The following is a 19770-nucleotide window of genomic DNA, read 5'->3' as shown; positions in this document are numbered from 1 at the left end:
CGCGCGCTTGCATGGCGGGTTTGAAAGCTGTTTCCTCCAGTGCCTGTCTTGTTCAGGCTTTGATTTCTAACTGACAGCCTGCTGAAGGATTGATCTGAGCAAAGATAAATAATTCATGAACTCTTTTCTTTCTTTCTTTTTCCCTTTCTTTCTTCTTCTTCTTCTTCTTTTTTTTTGAGCAGCTGTGAATGTTGAAAAGCCAAGTTCCGCACAGCTTACGGCCGTTGTTGGGGAGTCAAAAAAAAGGGGGAGGGGGGGTCAATTTGAGGAGAAAACTGTGTATAGATCAATAGATATTCCGGGCTTGTCTGCTGCATTAGTAATCTCTAATCTCGTTGTGCCCCCCAACTTGGCCCTGCCGTGCTCGTCTGATCTTCGGCAGGCCGCCGTGATAACGTGGGTTTCTTTGGCTGTGGTCTAAAATGGCCCTTCTGGGAAGTGGGAGGTCAGCGACAGGCTGGCTGGCCAAGTCGTGCGGTGGCTCAGGAGGCCTGCTTGGCATGCAAAAGGTCTCAAGTCAATCCGTGACAGCTGAAAAAAAGGATGGCCTCCAGGCTGGGAATGAATTTAGTCCGAGACTTTGGAGAGTTTCTCTTTGTTGGAGTGGACAACTTGGGCTAGATGGACTGCTGGTGTAAGAGTGGCGTGCACAGGTCACAGAATGACGGCCTTTTAGAGTGGGAAAGGGACCTTAGAGATCCTCTAGTCAACCCCTCCCCACTCAGTGCCAGGAACATCTCAGCCTCTCTGGCAGCTGGCCATCTAGCCTCTGTGTGTGAACCTTTTGCGTTGCGGGTTGTAATTTGCCCCCCAGAAAGTGGGAGGAACGCTCTTGGGGGGCACCAGGTCTGCAGTGCTCCTGGACTCTTCTGAGGGGTTGACAAGCTCTGACTGGTCCAGCCCTGAAGGACCTGAGACTGGAGGATGGTTATATATCCAAAGTTCAACCAGAGTTCCTAAAGCAGTTTAAATAGATAAAAATGAATGAATGAATGAATGAATGAATGAATGAATGAAATTAAGTGGCTACCCTGTCCCCACCCCCAAATCAAGCCACCTAATAGTGCAGTGGGGTAGTAACTTGCCTAGGGAGCAAGAGGTTGCTGGTTCGAATCCCCGCTGCTCTGTTTCCCAGACTATGGGGAAAACCTATGATCAGGCAGCAGCGATCTAGGAAGATCCTGAAAGGCATCGTCTCATATTGTGCAGAAGGAGGCAATGGTCAACCCCTCCAGTATTCTACCAAAGACAACCCTTCGGCTCGGTTACACCAGGAGTCGACACCAACTTGATGGCACCACTTTTATTATTTGTTCAATTTCTATTCCGCCTTTCCAAAAATGGCTCAGGGCGGTTTACACAGAGAAATAATACATAAATAAGATGGATCCCTGTCTCCAAAGGGCTCACAATCTAAAAGAAACATAAGACAGACACCAGCAACAGCCACTGGAGGGATGCTGTGCTGGGGCTGGATAGGGCCAGTTGCTCTCCCCCTGTTCAATACAAGAGAATCACCACTTTTAAAAGGTGCCTCTGCTCAGTTAGCAGGGGACCGGTTATTGAAGATCCAGGCTGGGGTGGCCTCCCTCCTGCTCTGATAGAGTCTGCTCCTGATACAGAGAAGCTCCAGGATGGTGCCTTTCAGACCATTTCTGTATGCAGCAAAGGGGACAAAAATCATGAAATTAAGGTGATTTTTACCCCTGTCTTGTTGGGGCATCATCTGGATTCATTCTCATTCTCTCTCTCTCTCCTTTCTCTTTTCTTTCTTTCTTTCTCTTTTTTCTTTCTCTTTCTCTCTCTCTCTTTCTCTCTTTCTTTCTCGCTCCATAATATATTCATGGATAGCAGAGTTTTGAGCAGTGCTAAGCAGATGCCTGGCTGAATGCAGATCTAAGACCTAAACAAGATCACAACTTCCCATTTTCAAGAAGCCAGACAGATTGTGTGTGTGTGTGTGTGTTAATTTCCCAACTTCCACGGCTGAGCCGAAGAGTTTTTTTAAAAAATTGTTTTGTTTTTCTCCAGTTGCTGGTCTCTGAAGCAGGTTTTATAAAGAGACTGTCCAAGCTCACAACTCCTCATTACTGATGATCAGGAAGGATGTTGGCTGAGAAAACTGGATTCCTTTAGAGAATAAATGCATGTTTAGGGCGGGGAGTGGGGAGAAAACAGAGGAGGGGCGCACTGGATTTTTCGTAAATCTTGCTCATTAAGACAGAAATGATGAGCATGCTTCGCAGGAGGCAAGGACCACTGGACTCAGTGGGGCTTACTTCTGAATAAACAGGATCTCACTGCAAAATGGCTTTTTTGGTAAACCAGTTAGAGACTGTTTAGATGGTTAATCACCTGCCTGCTAATGGAGTGCTCCATTTCTTCAGTTTCAGTGGAAATGATTTGGGGCACATCATTCAAGTCTCACTATTGCTGCTTCTCTGAGACACTGAAGGAAATGTTAGAGAGCTTCATTTAATAAGATGCCCAGTCTGCAGCGATTTGTTAGAAACAAAGCCACTAGCCACTAGCTTGGGGGAGCCACTAGCTTGGGGCAGCCACTAGCTTGGGGGAGCCACTAGCTCCCTGAGGTGGCAACTCATGTTATTAGGAGAGTGAGGAGTATGCTAGACCATCAATACTGATAAAGTCATGAATGAGAGTTGCCAGCCCCCCCGGAATTCTGGGTTTCACCCAGATTTTAAGCATCTCACCTACATAAGAACAGCCCTGCTAGATCAGGCCAAGAAGGCCCATCTAGTCCAGCATCCTGTTTCACACAGTGGCCCACCAGATGCCTCTAGAAGCCACAGGCAGGAGTAGAGGGCATGCCCTCTCTCCTGCTGTTACTCCCCTGCAACTGGTACTCAGAGGCACCCTGCCTTTGAAGCTGGAGGTGGCCTATAGCCCTCCGACTAGTAGCCGTTGATAGACCTCTCCTCCATTAACTTCAAACCCCTCTTCAAGCCATCCAGGTGGTTGGCTATCACCACACCTTGTGGCAGAGAATTCCACAAGTTGATTATGTATTGTGTGAAAAAGTACTCCTTTTTGTTGGTCCTAGATTTCCTGGCAATCAATTTCATGGGATGACCTCTGGTTCTAGTGTGATGTGAGAGGGAGAAGAATTTCTCCCTATCCACTTTCCCCACACCTGGCATGATTGTATTAGACCACAGTCACTTCTACCCAGGTTTTCCTCCTCCTTGCTTCTGCACAATCACATCTACACAGGTTTTCCTCTTGCTTCCACACAACCAAAAATTGGGAGCACACACAGCTCCCAATCCCAGGTAGAACACAGGGGTGGAGCTGTTCTGGGAAGAGCATCTACCTGCTTGCATGCAGAAGATTCCAAGTTCCCTCCCTGGTGGCATCTCCAAGATAGGGCTGAGAGAGACTCTGGCCTGCAACCTTGGAGAAGCCGCTGCCAGTCTGTGAAGACAATACTGAGCTAGCTGGACCAAGGGTCTGACTCAGTATAAGGCAGCATCCTGTGTTCCTATGAGCACTCTTGTGCAGGTTACAGTTACATGATCAACAGCCATGCTTCCTAATGGCCATCCATCACGCAACTGTTTCTGTTCACGTTCCTGCATTTGCACAGGAGAGCACATGTTCAATTCCCAGGCAGGCAAAGGTTGCTCACTACATCCGCCACTGATGTCAGCATGGCAGCCTATTTTTTTCCTCCCCTTGTTTTTCTTTTTAAAAAGAGGGAAAGCAAGCTCCTGCAAGAGCAAATTTAAACTCTTCTAAGTTTGGGCGCTGAATCTGGATGAAAGCCAAACATCTCAGTCTGGCAAGGTCTGCCACTGAGCAGATGGAAATCCTATATGAGGCTAGTGATTCACTGTACCAAAAAAGAAAGGAGAGAGAGAAAAAGCAGTAACAAACCTGTTAGTCAATGTGCAAAGGAAAATGAGTTTCAGCTGCGGAGCAGGACCCTTCCAGGATAGCATTAGGGGGGACAGGTGCAAAGGTTCATGGGTGCTGAACTTTTCATAGTCGGTTAGAAGAGGGAATTTGGACGGATTCCCTCTTCTATACAAATGCTAAAGGTGTCCAAGTGATAACAGAAGCATGTTGTATTCGATCCAGTACGCTTTTATTTTTTGTTTTTGTTTATGTCTTCCCCTCCTAACTGGGCAAAAAGGTCTGTGTGCCTTGTGTCTGCTCCTGGGTAGCTGTCCCTGGTCCTGCAGATCTTGCTTCTGACCTTGACACGAACCCTATTCATGTATTCCTCTCTCCACATTTACTGAACGTGAGCTGGATATGGTTCTGAATCACGGAGGCGGTGGGATCTCTGCCCACATTCAGTGCTGCTTTCTACAGACAAGTCCTGAATGCAGGAATGGCCAAGGCGTAGCTTGCAAGCTGATCTTGTGGTAGCAAGCATGAGTTATTTATTTTATTCATCATAAAATAGTTGTGCACATCCTGCCTGCCTGCACTTCCTCTCAGCTTAGCAAAGTGTTGTCCCTTTTGCTAAGCAGGATCCAGCCTGGTTTGCATTTGAATGGGAGATGACATGTGTGAGCACTGTAAGATGTTCCCCTTAGGGGATGGGGCTGCTCTGGGAAGAGCATCTGCATGCTTGCATGCAGAAGGTTCCAAGTTCCCTCTCTGGCACCTCTAAGATTGGGCTGAGAGAGACTCCTGCCTGCAACCTTGGAGGAGCCACTGCCAGTCTGGGTAGACAACACTGAGCTAGACCAGGGGTCTGACTCGGTAGATGACAGCTTCCAGTGTGTGTGTGTGTGTGTGTGTGTGTGTGTGTGTGTGTGTGTGTGTTGGCATGGGTGTGTGGCAAGACAGCATGCTCCTCCCCCCTTCCCTACATTCACTGAATGTGGAGAGAGTAAAAACGTGAATTGGGCTACTGTCTTGCCTGCCTGGCCCTGAGCATCCTCCTCCCCAAGCGACCTGCTCTTAGCAGTGCTGCTCAGCTTCATAGCATCCTCTTTCTGCCACCATCTGAGCCGCTTAGAGCTCCGTCCAGGGCTGTGCGGCCCCTGCAGCCCACCAGAACAGGAGAGCAAAGGCTCAGAGGTGTGGTCCACCAGCTGCATTTCAGGCCGCATCAGTCCTATGACGGCCTCTGGGATCTTCATGGAATTGGCTGCCCAACCAAAGACCTTGGAGGTTTTGGTGCAGGGCAGGACGTGACCATTTCTAGCCCTCGAGTTCCATGTCTCCGGGAAAAGACTGACGAGGCAGCCCGAGAAATGGAGACGGTATCCACAAGAGCCCAAGAAGATGGGAAGTTCTTGGTGCCGCGTATCCGTGCTTCTGTAGACCTCAGTGGGCTAATGATGTGTATATTATTGATCTCAGCTTTTACAGGGAATTGTCTACCTCCATTGGCCCTCTCCCCTTTACTGATTTTTCCACCCCTCTCCGCCGCACTGCGCTTTTTAATCCATCCAGGTCACTGCTTCCTCATGTTGGGCCAGCCACAGGGTCATTGCTAATGATATGCTAATGAGGACAGGGCAATCAATCCCCCCTTAATCAGGCAATCAATCAACACTGCAGGTGTTTCTGATCTCAGCCTATAAGAGAGCGGCGTTGTGTTTTTAATGCAAGCTGTTTCTTTTGATCCCCGGTTGTCCTCAGTGGCTCATGGAGGCCGCCTAAGAACAGGGGGGAGAGAGAGAGGAAAGAGGCATCTTTTGAATTAAAGTGTTGGTTCCAGCACTTGGTAACTCATCCAGTGTCTTCATCATAAGGACGGCATTGTGAGTAAGTCCTTGGATCTCTCTCCTGTGCTCTCCTATGATAATGACCACACATGAGGAGTCACAATGTGAGTGGGGGCTGACCTGGTAAAGAGCGCCTCTTGGGTGTGCCCCATGACTTCTGACATTGCCTAAGATAGAGCTATCTTGCAGCAGCTCATAAGCTACTATCCTAAGCCAGAGTCTCCACAAGGGCACAGGACCACGGACAGCTCCCAGAGCCAGAAGCTTGGTCAGAACCAAGCAGGTTGACAGACCTGGATAGTGCATCATAGAACAACGTTGCTCCAGCAAGATCCTGCAGCTGATTTCTGGTTCTTCTCGTCGTGGCCTGGTTGACTTGCCCGATTCCTCATGTGCTGGCTCTGGAGACACTGATGGGGGGGGGGTGGCTACTACAGCCAGCAGGTCCTTATGGAACTCCTCTGTGTCGGAGGGAAGGGTTGTGTCCTTGGGTCAAGGAGTGGGTGCAGGCTCAGGTTCTCCCGGTTCTCCTGGAGTGGAGTGCCCCAGTGGCAACGAGCTGACTGGAAGATCCTTGGTTCTTCACAGGATCATAGGAAACAGCCTTCTACTGAGTCTGACCATTGGTCCATCTAGCTCAGTAATGTCTACACAGACTGGCAGCGGCTTCTCCAAGACTGCAAGCAAGAGTCCTTCCCAGCCCTACCTAGAAATGCTGCCAGGGATTGAATCTGGGACTGTCAGCCTGCAAACCAAGTGCTCTTCCACTGAGCTACAGCCCCATCCCCGGAGGGGAATATCTTACAGTGCTCACATGTAGTCTCCCATCCAAATACAAACCAGGGCAGACCCTACTTAGCCAAGAGGCCAATTCATGCTTGCTACCACAAGACCAGGTTTCCTTCCTGTGCGGCCATGTAATGCAAGCAAAGGAAATGTTCCAGAGGAGAAAATATATTATTGCACACAATATAACAAAATTATGTAAGGTAAAGGGTGCCGTTGAGTCAGTGTCAACTCCTGGTGACCACTGAGCCCTGTGGTTGTCTTTGGTGGAATACAGGAGGGGTTGACCATTGCCTCCTCCCGCACAGTATGAGATGATGCCTTTCAGCATCTTCCTGTATCGCTGCTGCTCAGGTGTAGCAGCACCTGAGCAGGGGGGTGACAAAGGGTGATATAGGTGTCTCCCATAGCCTGGGAAACACACCGGCCGGGACTTGACCCAGCAACCTCTGGCTTGCTCGTCATTTCCCTGCTGCGCCATTATGTGGCTTATATTGCAAAATTACTGCAAGCAAAACATATGGCCCTGCTGCAGTTCTAAAAATATTTATTGAAACCCTTCCCTTTTGTGAGAACTGGAGTGAAAAAGTACCAGTCCTTCCTCTACTTGGCCACTAGGTGGAACTACTATTTCACACTAATCTGGATTACTAAATCCAGAAGAACCCCAAATCGCTCTGGTCTGTTTTTTGCCTTGTCGCATGTAGGATTATTCCGTAAATTCAGTAGAGCTTGTATCCACTTGAGAGCAATGCTCTAAAATCCGGCACAGGTGCAAAACTATATTCCCTGTAAGAGAGATTCCCTGATGTTGTTGAATGATTGCTTGATTGGTTGATTAAGTGCCGTCAGGTCAGTGTCGACTCTTAGCGACCACATAGGGAGATTCCCTCCAGGATGGTCTGTCTTCCACTTGGCCTTGAAGGTCTCTCCGTGGTGCATTCATGGCTGTCGTCATCAAGTCCATCCACCTGGCTGCTGGCCGTCCTCTTCTCTTTCCTTCAACTTTTCCCAGCATGATGGACTTCTCAAGGGAGCTGGGTCTTCACAGAATGTGTCCAAAGTGTGATAGTTTGAACCCGGTCATTTGTGCCTCCAGTGAAAATTCTGGATTGATTTGCTCTGTGATCCATTTGGGGCCTACGTCTGCCCCGTGGGACGGGACGGCCTGGAGATGACCACCTCAGGGAGGGCCCGGCCACAAGGCCCTGAGCACACAGCCTCAGTCTCTCTTAAAAACCTGTTCTCTGCCTTCCGGCCTCCCCATTCCTTCCATCCCCTGTGATCCCAGAGATCTGTTTTGTGGTGGTTGTCATTCCTTCTGAAGAAGAAGGTGTCTCCCTCGGAGAGATCCAGCCGGGTCATCTTCGTCCTCCCTTCTGCCTGACTCAGCCTTGCCGCTTAGGAACATTTTTGCTCGACTTGTGTCGCTCGCCGTCCTCCTCTTCCTCTGCCTCTTTGGATTCCTGCTGCCTCAGCGGAAACCGCCGCTGGGACTCTCAGCCCATTGGTATGCACAAGGCTTCTCCAAGCCGGTTGTTGCTGAGGTGGAGATTTCTCCGGGATCCTCTGCCTCTCTCCCTCCCTCGCCCACACCTCCAGGCTACAGCTCAACAGATTTGTCCTGAGGGCTCATGATTAATTCCTGTCCATAAACTTTCTGATGAGTCTGTGCGCTCGCACCAGGCCGCACCGCCCCCCTCACCAGGTTTTCGAAAACGCTCACCAAGCAAAAATGAAATTAAAACACAACATACAGTTCTCCATTCTGCTGTTCCACTTATCCATCAAGAGGGTGTTTTTTTGGTTTTGGGATATGTTTTGTTTTTTCCATGCTACAAATGATTAGTGCCGTCGAGTCGGTGTCGACTCGTGGTGCCCACAGAGCCCTGTGCTTGTCTTTGGTAGAATACAGAAGGGGTTGACCATTGCCTCCTCCCACACAGTATGAGATGATGATGCCTTTCAGCATCTTCCTGTATCGCTGCTGCCTGATAGAGGTGTTTCCCATAGTCTGGGAAACATACCAGCGGGGATTCAAACCAGCAACCTCTGCCTTGCTAGCAAAGTATATTTATTATGGCCCTTGACCAAGAAAATAATGAATAAAAACAATACAATGCAGTAAAAATATACAAAATCAAAAGAATAAATTAGATAAAACTGAGCTGCAAAGATGGCAAGGTCACACACAGCTAAGTTGATCTCGTCTCGTTTTACAGGCCGCAGCACAAAATCTTGCCGTCCTCTCTGTAACCTCCGGGTGGTGATCCATTAAAAAAAATAAGAAACATAATCATCAGAATGACCCGGTTTATCTTTTAAAAGAGGTTCCATCCATATGGGGTGAATAGTCCTTTAAGAGGCACAATGTAAAAGTTCGTGCGCGACCAACTCAACAACTCCAGCACCACAAGGGTCCTTTGGCTTGCTAGCCAAGTCATTTCCCCGCTGTGCCATTAGGCGGCTTTACAAATGATTCGCAGTGGGCAAATGCATTGGGAACTAACCACTTGGCAAGCTGACCATTATACGACACAGTTTTCCTTGCCACTCCACAAATGACACAAGAGGCTACATACAGCATGACCCAGGAGTGCAGCAATCTGTTCTGTTCACTTTTGGTTTCACTTTCTATGCCCCTCCCCATCCTGGGCATTGAGATCCAGACTCTTCTCTCTTGCTCAGCAATAATCCACCCCCTGCAAATCCTCTATTCCTTCATTGACCTTCTTTGTACCTTGTGGGGTGGGGTGGGGCAGGGTGGAGATCAAGGGCTTGACTGTGTGTGGATGCTGGTGAACAGGACTGCCAAATAGGACGGATCAGATCTGTTCTCTCTCATCCCCATATACTGCTGTTATCAGGTTCATAGACTATAATTAGAAGTTAAATATTCATGACGATATCTTTGACCTATGTTCTTTATGAATGCTTTAAAATCAATTTTGTTTTTAAAAAATCCTTCTTTCGTTCTGTCTTTATTTTATTTTATTTTAAAGCATCAGTTTTTATCAACCCTGCTCCAATTCCAGTGGGTCTGGGCCACCTTCACTAGCCTTCAGTTGCCCCCTGTTTATGACCCCCACTTTCTGGGGGCTTTTCCAAATTTCCGCTTCAGAGCTCTCCCCGCAGGTCTGAGTGGACCCCAAGAGAGTCACTCTGCCACCACTCCATAGAGACCCATGGCACAGGCACAGAGGGGGTCTCAAGGACTGTCATGACCCTCACTGGCCCCGGAGGCTGGCTCCTTTTCTATGGGTTGGCCTTGCTGGTGCGGAATAGAAACACCTGAGGGGAATGGCCTCCTCATCGTTGCTTCAGTCCGGATGACAAAAACGCCGACTCAATAGCCCACTATGGAGAAAAACTGCCATTTTTATTCCCTGTCAGCTCCAGGCCTGACAACCAGACATTGGGTCTCCTAAGCAGCTTGTTCATTTCTGTGGGGCAGGTGTGAGAGGACTTCCCAGTGGATGGTGCCTCATGGGCAGAACCTTCTCCCCGTCACCACCTTAAACAGCACCCAAAAATATACCACCCGAGGCAGCTTGCCTCATAATGGGGCCTGGGATAGCCTTTACTTGGCTTCCACCAGGAATATCTGCCTCTGCCTTTTGGCCATGGCTGAGGAGCTGGGAACTCCCTTATCCACAGCCTGATTAACACTTGGCCTTCACTACAATTAAATCAGCTAATGATGGGAAGCAAGGCTTCTCATATCGAATTAGCTGCACCTCAGACGTGAGCTGTAATGTTAAAGGACCATTGGCACTAACAAGGCTGTCAAATTCATGGGGCATGAAGGAAATTGACGTGAGGGGAGACGTACAACATGGAGGAGAGCTCCCGTGTAGACCACCTGCTGCTAGAGTTGCCACCTGTTTTCTGACCCTGATTCCTGGGCCTTGAGCTGTGCCAGGGTTGCAGAAATTCAGCAGGTGGGACTCTAACGAGGAGATAAAATTGGGATAATATTCTTCAGCAAGAACCACCCATTTTAGACAGTCATGGTGCTCCTTCTGGGAAATGCAATAGACCTCCAGCGCAGTGTTTCACCTAATGCTGTGCATCATGTCAGCCACTGAAATCTAGTAGGGCAAGTAAAAGTAAAGGTAAGTTGTGCCGTCGAGTCGGTGTCGAATCGTGGTGCCCACGGAGCCCCATGGTTTTCTGTGGAGAAAGAATACAGGAGGGGTTGACCATTGCCATCTCCCGCGCAGTCTGAGATGATGATGCCTTTCAGCACCTTCCTATATCGCTGCTGCCCGATAGAGGTGTATCCCATAGTCTGGGAAACATACCAGCGGGGATTCGAACCGGCAACCTCCGGCTTGCTTGTCAAGTCATTTCCCCACTGCACCAATAGGTGGCTAGTACAAGTACAGACCTGCAATAAAATGTTGCACTTTATCCTTAGTGTGCATGAGATACCTGAGCCTGTGGCTGGGCACGGTGACAAAGCTAGAGAGCAAAATACTTGCTCTGCTGCAAGATTCAGGCCAAAGACTCCTTCAAGGACCTGCCTCAGATATGTTGAGTTATCCTACCTGCTATAGGAACATAGGACCTGCTATATACCTACCTGCTATATACTGAGTCAGACCCTTGGTCCAACTAGCTCAGTATTGTCTACACAGACTGGAAGCAGCTTTTCCAAGGTTGCAGGCAGGATCTCTCTCAGCCCTATCTTGGAGATGCTGCCAGGGAGGGAACTTGGAACCTAGATGCTCTTCCCAGAGCAGCTCCATTTCCTGAAGGGAATCTCTTCCAGTGCTCACACATCAAGTCTCCCAGTCCCATTCAAATGTAACCGGGATGGACCCTGCTTAGCTAAGGGGACAAGTCATGCTTGCTACCACCAGACCAGCAATCCTCTCCGAAGGTAGGCCAAATGTTAGGCTTTTAGTTGAATTTGTATTGACTTCAACTGCGTTTTGTATACCGTATGTTTTCGTGTTTGTTTTTAAACGTTGGGTTTTCTTATTTGTTTGTGGACCACCCTGAGACTTGTGTAACTGACAGCTTAGGAAGGAACATAGGAAAACCGAAAGCTGCCATATACTGAGTCACACCATTGGTCTGTCTAGCTCAGCATTGTCTACACATACTGGCAGCAGCTTCTCCAAGGTTGCAGGCAGGAGTCTCTCTCAGCCCGATCTTGGAGATGCTGCCAGGGAGGGAACTTGGAACCTAGATGCTCTTCCCAGAGCAGCTCCATCCTCCGAGGGGAATCTCTTCCAGTGCTCACACCTCGAGTCTCCCATTCATAGGCAACCAGGGTGGACCCTGCATTGCTAAGGGGACAAGTCATGCTTGCTACCACAAGACCAGCTCTCCTCTCGTATATAATACTATATAATTCTTTCCCAAGGACTATCATTAATCAGTTTTTGTTCAGTAATCCTGAAGTATCCTTACTATCTTGTGTGCTGACAGCACCATGGCCGCCAGTGCCAACTGATGGCAGTGGATCAGGCCCGCACCCTTTGGGAGTCATGTGCCCCCTCCTAGAGTTTTCCCAGACAGAAAGTTTGAAGTTGCCCCCCCCCCCCCAAAAGATGCAAAAAGTGGATTTTTTTAAACCCCAGATATAAATCGGGCTAGGCTGTAACGCACAATGAAAAACCCGAATCGTGTGTGAAGCGCTCCCTGATAACTCGCACGGATGTCGGGGTAAATCTGGCCGATACGTGAATGCACACCTCCGTTCCAGGAACTAAAAGCCGGGTGTGAAAAACGTCCTGTAGAATCCAAGGGAAAGAGTGGCGTTATGCAAGGACAAGGCAGTGGAGTGGAATCAGGAAGATTAATCACCTAATGAAATGGGCATGTTAGCAAGCCAGAGGTTACCGGTTCGAATCCCCACTGCTCTGCTTCCCAGACCATGGGAAACACCTCTATCGGGCAGCAGCGATCTAGGAAGATGCTGAAAGGCATCATCTCATACTGCGCGGGAGGAGGCCATGGTCAACCCCTCCTGCATTCTACCAAAGACAACCACAGGGTTCTGTGGGTGCCACGAGTCGACACCGACTCGATGGCACACTTTACAGAGAGGAAGTGCAGACTGGCTTCCGTGCTCTTGTTGCTGGCTGTTTGGTAGCCCCGCCTCTACTCCGGGACTGAAATACCAGTCACTCAAGCCCCATTCAAAAGCTGGCCTGGATCAAGGAATGGACTGATCCAAAACCCCACACCTCCCACTTTGTTTGGACGCCGCTGACCAGGCCCCCGCGAAGGATCACGGTCACGGCAGAGCCACCAGGGTGGCTCGGCCATTGTTCTCTGTTCAACAGAAGGAAGCTCGGAGACGTTCAGAAGGATGGCAGTTCTGCCGGAGGAGAAATCCCGACTCGCAAGCGACTTCATTAGCTGGAGCGCCTCCAGTCAGCGAAAGTCGCCACGCTTCATTATCTCGCCGAGGACTGACTTCTCTCTCGCCCTCTTGCATGCCGAAGCTCATTAGCCACAAATATGGAGCGCATTAATGGCCCCATTAACTTGAACTCTTCCAACCCGTTTCATCGTTTTCTTTGCCAGAGGTCTCCCCTTTAACCCGAATGGGGTGCAGGTGGGGGGCTTGGAAGAAAATTAACTTTTACTTAATTGTACAAGTTCGAGCCCCCTGCCCTCTCCGATTTCCCAAAAGCTGGTGCCTTTGTTGAGGTGCGTGCAATGCGTTCCCTTCCGCAAATGCTTAAAGAGTGCTTTGCAGCTAGCAACAGCTGGTCAGGGGAAAAAGCGAATGTGGTGACAGCAACTTCCCAGGTGGCCTCCTGGGAAGAGAATGGAATTGTCCCCGAGGGTGGTCTACGGCAGGGTTGCTCAACTCCAGCCCTCCTGTAGACGTTGGCCAACCACGCCCATAATCCCTGGCTACTGGCCACTGTGGCTGGGGATTATGGGAGTTGTACTCCAAAAACAGCTACGGGGGGCTAGGTTGAGCAGGCCTGGTCTATGGGCACACCATTCAACCGCCTTGCTGAAGCTAAGGAGCTCTTTGTGTGGTCAGTGCCTGGCTGGGCAAAGCACAGAACCGATCATCCCTAAATGAATGAATTAATGAATAAATAAATAAATAAATAAATAAGATCCGGCATGGGCGCTCAAACATGTGGGTGTCCCAGTGCCCGCTTTGCATGACGGAGAGGCTCCCCATGCCCATGTTCTTCATGGTAAGGCAACCCTAACTGTATCCCCCTAACTGATTGTTTATTGGGCCAAAGCTGAATATGCTGAACATTCCCCTTGGCACCATGTGGAGATGTCTTTTTGCACTGTGCCGGGCTGTGCTTTGCCAGCACAGTGGGAAAGAGCTCTCACACTGAAGGGTGGGTTTTTGGGTGGGGTTTTTTTGGCCAAAGTGGCCCCTGCTTAAAAAAAAAAAAGTGGAGATCCCTACCCCCTGCTCATTATTCTGTCTTTTCTCAGGAGAGGAGAGCTGGTCTTGCGCTAGCAAGCATGACTTGTCCCCTTAGCTAAGCAGGGTCTGCCCTGGTTGCATTTGGATGGGAGACTCCATGCATGAGCACTGCAAGATATTCCCCTTCTTAGGGGATGGAGCCGCTCTGGGAAGAGCAGAAGGTTCCCAGTTCCCTCCCTGGCAGCATCTCCAAGATCGGGCTGAGAGAGATTCCTGCCTGTGACCTTGGAGAAGCCGCTGCCAGTCTGTGAAGACAATACTGGGCTAGATAGACCAAGGGTCTGACTCAGTATATGGCAGTTTCCTATGTTCCTATGCCTTCTTTCTGTTCCTTCTGCTTCACTCCTTGCTTCTTCCTTGCCATTTCACCTTGATCTTTTGCAGAGGTCGTGTAAGAAGAGCCAGCGAAAAGCTGGAGCGCTAATATCTCACATTATCACCTTTGGCGATTCCCGTCCCACCCCAGCCAGGCAGTGGAGGGGGGGCAGATTCAGTCTTGGGCCAAAGGCCTAGTTGCTGCTGCTGAGTCTGAAAGATCAGCTAGTAATCACCGTGATCACCATGCTTCCGTTTATTATTCATGCAGAGTCCTCGCTTGCCCTTATAGCGAAAGATCAGGGTGGATTACCACAATATTTAAAACAACCAGAACATAAAAATCTGGGCACGTAGGGCAATTAAGATTTAAAATGCCATTTGTTCTAACAAAGTGGAGATCGCCAACGAAAATCACGGCCGCCTCGTGCTACTTCCACTCAAACAGGGGAATAGCAGTTACTGAATTTGCCGCGCTCTTTTTCACACAAGAGTGCAAACATGAAAATTGATTCTCTCCACCAGCAAGACGCAGCGTAAACATTATCCATCTACTAATCCCTCCCCCAGCCCGAGGAAATTGTACCAAATGTGTTCCAAAACTATTAATGTGTCATGGCTGCAGGAGCAGTCTCTCTCAGCCCTATCTTGGAGATGCCAGGAACCGCAAGTATGCAGGTGCTCTTCCCAGAGTGGCCTCATTCCCTAAGGGGAAGATCTTCCAGTGCTCACACATGTAGTTTCCCATCCAAATGCAAACCAGGGCAGACCCTGCTTAGCAAAGGGGACAAGTCATGCTTGCTACCACTTGACCAGCTCTCCTCCCTAAAACCTAGAGCTCTTCTCTCGAGCATGGCCTCAATGGAATGGCCCAGTCACTGGCATTTGGACCCCCAAACTGGCGATGCACAAATGGGAGACTATCTTTGCTCACGAGCGGTGAACTCACTGCCCACTTTGGGCCAAAGGGAGATCCTCTGCTCCCAGGAATGGCTGCATGGACCAGCATCCTGCGACCAGGAATGTCATGGCACGGTAGAGGGGGCGTCTTTTCACCTAGGCCAAGCTCTTAATGCATAACACCAACTTGAAGGTTCCTTCCAGATGACGTAAGGTGCGTGCTTGCCTGCAAACTGCAAGCACAAGCAGACTAGCACTGCCTTCCCGCCTCCTTCCCAGCGGGATCTTCTCCTCTGGCCACACAAGGAGCAGAGTGCTTACGTGGTTTGCAGTGCCATCTGCCGGCCAGCTCTTGCTTTCCAAGAAGAACCAGCCCATTCCCCCATACATCAGAGAAGGAGTAAGCTGTTGTTCTCAGAAAGCAAGCGCTGACCAGCAGGTGGCGCTGCAAAAATCACGCAAAGACTCTCCTCCACGTAGGGCCAGAGAATAAGATCACACTGGGGAGGAAGCCACAAGGCAGTGCTCGTGTGTGGAAGGTCAGAAACCCACAGGCAAGCTTGCTGTTTATTGTAATCTGGGAAGAGTGGGGATGAGGGCAAAGCTCATTGGCAGAGCATCTGCTTGCACAGGAATGATGGACGTTGTGGTCTGCCAGGGGTCAAACCTAGCAAAGGGGACAATTGACGCTTGCGACCACAAGACCAGCCCTCCTCCAAAGTGTAGGTGCAAAAGTTTAAGTATTTGCACTTCTGCGCTCTTGCACAAGACTAAGGTGCTTCCTTAGGTGCCCACAGGAGTATGAGCCAATTGGAAAATGCCAACATACATCTGCTCAACATGTGGGCACTTTTCCTATCATCAGGGCATGATCTGGGGGCTCACGCTCACCAGCTGCAGGGAGACTGTTCGATGGGTGTGGCAGGAAACAGGAAGCCAGGCGAGGAAGGGGGCGGGGCTGGAAAGCGGCTTGAAGCCCGGTCCAACTCTGCACTGGGGCATTTAAAGACAAGGCAGCTGATGAGGATGGGAGCCGGGAGTTCTCCAGGAGAGGGAACCGGCTGAATGCAGTCAAGCCAGGAGGAGAACTTGGGTGACAAACTAAATTCCTCCCCTGGCTGTTCCTGAGGCTGACCTTTTGGGGGGTTGCTCCAGTCATTCTGTCACCTTAAGTGGCGCAGCGGGGAAATGCTTGACTAACCAGCAGAAGGTTGACAGTTGAAATCCCTGCTAGTATCCAGGCAGCAGCGATCTAGCAAGATGCTGAAAGGCATCATCTCATATTGCGTGGGAGGAGGCCATGGTCAACCCCTCCTGTATTCCACCGAGGACAACCACAGGGCTCTGTGGGCGCCGGGAGCCGACGCCGACTTGACAGCACACTTTACCTTTTTACCAGTCATTCTGGAGTTCAAGAAGGGCTAGGAGGCCACCTCGTCCCCTGGGAGCCTGACACTGCCGTGAGGAGGAAGTCCTCGGACGATCAGCCGGCTGCACCCGAGCTCCGATCCCACCGCCTTTCCCAGCAAAGTTGGAGGAAAGGCTGCTGCCCTCTCCATTCAGAGCAACATCCATAACCCTGGAGATCGCCGTGGGGGTCACACTGAGAAATCGCAGCGCCCAGGGGATGCGTGTCTGATATCCCTGACAAACCCATCTGTCTTGGAACAAAGGACCGAGGGACGCGGGTTGTAAAGCACGGGGAAGAATTAAAGCCAAGGCAGCAATCAATACATTATTTAACAGCAGGAATGCAAATGACGGGAACTTAATGAGGGTCCCTTTGCGGGCTCTGTTCTTTTCCCCCACCCTCCAGCCCTTTCCGCTTCTTGCCCTCCTCAGCCGCGCCCTTCTTTGTACTAAGGATGGCTGATCTTTTCTTTAGAAAAAAATCAAAACAGCCTCCGGGTGGGACCTGACAAGAATGCTGCACCGCTCTCTATTATTGATAGAAACTTTGTCGAGTTCTCTTTAAAAGGGGGGGAGGAGAAGGGCGTGTGTAGTTTGCATGTCCTCTTGGTTTTAAAGCACCTCATTTCCATCTTACCCTGGGGTGGGAGAGGCCAGTTTCTATGGGTCTGCCTCAGCCCCAAGGCCAACATGACAGAACGCCTGGTCCCATGCACACCTAGGCCCATGGAAATGTACAGGAATACGCGTGTTTTTAATTTTTTTGCATTTATATCCCATTCTTCCTCCAACTTAGGAGCCCAGAGCAATGTCCATGGATTTAGGTCTGTCCTCACAACAACCCTGTGAGGTAGGCGAGGGCGAGAGAGAAGTGACTGGCCCAAAGACGTTCAACGAGTTCAATGGCTGAACAGGATTTGAACTCGGGTCTCCCCAGTCCTAGTCTATCACTCTCACCACTACCCCGAGCAAGCAAAAAGGCACTTTTCAAAGTAGTGATTCTCTTTATATTTTGGGGGGGGGAGCAACTGGCCCCATCTGACCCCAACACAGCGTCCCTCCATCGTTGATGCTGGTTTCCCTCTTTTGTTTCTTTTTAGATTGTGACTGTGAGCCCTTTGGGGACAGGGAGCCATCTTATGCATTTATTCTCGATTTGCCAATGCAATCCGTTTGGAAATGTTTGTTGAAAAGTGGTATATAAATATTAGTAGTAAAAGTCGGAGCAGCTGAGACCATCTAGGCTGGCCAGCTGAGACCATCCAAGTGAGTTATTATTATTTTTAAATCAAGGCTGTTGTCCAAACTTGGGTCAAACGAGGCAAGCTGGAAGCACAAGCCGTTGAGCCAGCAAAGAGCTGGTGGCCGCTGGAGGTCTTTAAGGGCCTCATCCTTCCCTATACTCCTGGGACAGCCCTCCTTTTGAAGAAGCACTCAAGCCGGTTCCGCCATACTTTGCCGAGTGTACCCAAAACCTGAGGGCCAGTTCTTGGTTTTTCTTCGAGCGATAGCGTCCTTTATGCGACAGAAAATGGATTTGTAATTGGAGGTGAAAATGGATTTTTCACCATTTAGATAACAGCATCCAGCCACCGATGATCGAATGGGGGTTTCAAGGGACTGGAGGAGGACAATGAGGAGGTCAAACACAGTTATAACTTCTTTCTTCATAGCAAATTATTGTTTTTATTTTACTTCGCATTTATGGTTGATCATATCTGTATTTCTCCCTTCCTCAGACGAGCTCAGGGGTGGGTGCGGTGAGGGATACCGGACTTCTCCAGTTTTATCCTGATAGTAGGGTTAGTCAAAATGTCAACTGCATATTGTTGAGAGGTCATTAGAGATTATTCTCAAGTTCTTTCTGGGTACAAAACTCCATTTCAGCAGCTAGTCATTGGGCCGTTGGTTGCGACATGTCAAGAGATAACATGCCAATCAAAAAAGACATTTGCTTCTGAAGTTGTGCGTTGGAACCGGAATGGGGGAATCTGCCTTTGATGGGAAAGTTAATCCAACGGTGTAGGGCACCTAATGGAAGTGCCTGAACCAATAATGGTGTGGCACCACGGTTTCATTTCGTTTCTTATTTCAAGTCATAGCAACCTCGGTGCAACATGTTCTCACTTTTTGCTTAAGTCGTTTCGGTTAGATTTGATGAGCATGCAATCTGCCACCCATGCCTGTCATGGCTTTGTACGCTGATTGTGGTTTCGGCTGGACACTGGGAGGAATTTACGAACGGCAAGAGAGAGCAGAACAGCCTGCCTCATGCAGTGATGGGCTCTGTTTGGGCTGGAGGTTTCCAAGCAGAGGTTGGATGGTCCTCCAACTGTGGTCCTCCAGATGTTGCTGAACCACAACTCCCATCATCCCCAGACATCATAAATGGTAGCTGGGGATTGTGGGAGTTGTCGTTCAGGTTGGGAACGCCTGCAAGAGATTCCTGCACTGAGCAGGGGTTGGACTTCCAAAGACCTCCAAATTCCCCTCCAACTCTGACATTTTGAGATTCTACATGGAAGCCAATTACAGCTAGATATCAGTAGGGATGGGCATGAATCATGGGGCAGAGAGAGGTATCTTTAAAAGGAGGCACGCTGGTCTTACCTGATCCTCCTTTGCCATGCCGCTCTGCCCGGCACTGTCCATCCGAAAAAGCCTTGCCATGTGGCTGTGGTACTGCTCTCAGTTGCCCACACGTGGTGTCAGTCCATGTGGCGGCCATTTGTGTGGCCAGCATGGTGTTGCGGATCCCACACATGGCTGCCACAGATGCGCGGCGGCCATGTGCGTACGTACCAACACAGCGTGTGGGCTGCTGGGAGCAGCACCGCAGTCACAGGGCGCAGCTTTTTAGAACCGATAGTGCCTCAGTGGGGGGCAGAGGAGGGGCAGGTAAGACCTGTGTGCCTCCTTTTAAAGCTACCGCGTGCCCCCCACTGAAACGATTCGGCTGCGGCAGCTCGAATCGTTTTGGGACCTCTGTAATGGAACGATTCGGGCACATCCCTAAATAGCAGGAGGAATTTCCCAACTGTAAGAACTCTTCAGCAGTGGAACAGTCTGCTTTGAGCAGCGGAGGGCGCTCCTAAGAACATAGGAAGCAGCCATATACTGAGTCAGACCCTTGGTCCATCTCGCTCAGTATTGTCTACCCAGACTGGCAGCGGCTTCTCCAAGGCTGCAGGCAGGAGTCTCTCCAATTGAGCCAGTGGCAACCAA

At 49.8% G+C, this 19770-nt stretch overlaps 1 protein-coding gene across 6 annotated transcripts in view; it reads left to right on the top strand.

Moving 5' to 3' along the window:
- RAPGEF1 (Rap guanine nucleotide exchange factor 1) overlaps positions 1–19770 on the top strand; it is a 205581-nt gene that overhangs the window by 94695 nt on the left and 91116 nt on the right. The window lies entirely within an intron of this gene.

The sequence above is a fragment of the Hemicordylus capensis genome, chromosome 17 (genome assembly GCF_027244095.1).
Source record: "Hemicordylus capensis ecotype Gifberg chromosome 17, rHemCap1.1.pri, whole genome shotgun sequence".
NCBI classification, from domain to species: Eukaryota; Metazoa; Chordata; class Lepidosauria; order Squamata; family Cordylidae; genus Hemicordylus; species Hemicordylus capensis.
The sequence above is the reverse complement of the archived record's forward strand: the minus strand, read 5'-3'. Positions and strand labels throughout refer to the sequence as shown.